Below are 364 nucleotides of genomic sequence, written 5' to 3'. Positions count from 1 at the left end.
AAAAAATAGAAATACAGAGAGAGAGAGAGAAAGAGACAGAGAGAGACAGACAGAGACAGAGACAGAGACAGGGAGAGAGACAGACAGACAGACACACACACAGAGAGAGAGAGAGAGAGAGAGAGAGAGAGAGAGAGAGACTGTTTGTGAATTGAGTAAAGAGAACCACATCAACACAATAATGGTCCTCTAGTGCCGGGAAAAAATGTATTACAGACTGACAGAAACAAGACAGGTAAAGTGAAGACCTACCAGTGGTACCCTCCAACCACCCACTAGACAGAGAAAAGGAGAGGCGCACACAAACAGAGAAGCAAGTTTAGTTATGGTAAGCATTTTACGGCACTTGCAACACAAAAAGGTC

Source organism: Aplysia californica, unplaced genomic scaffold, assembly GCF_000002075.1.
Source record: "Aplysia californica isolate F4 #8 unplaced genomic scaffold, AplCal3.0 scaffold01593, whole genome shotgun sequence".
In the NCBI taxonomy this organism is placed as follows: Eukaryota; Metazoa; Mollusca; class Gastropoda; order Aplysiida; family Aplysiidae; genus Aplysia; species Aplysia californica.
The sequence above is the reverse complement of the archived record's forward strand: the minus strand, read 5'-3'. Positions refer to the sequence as shown.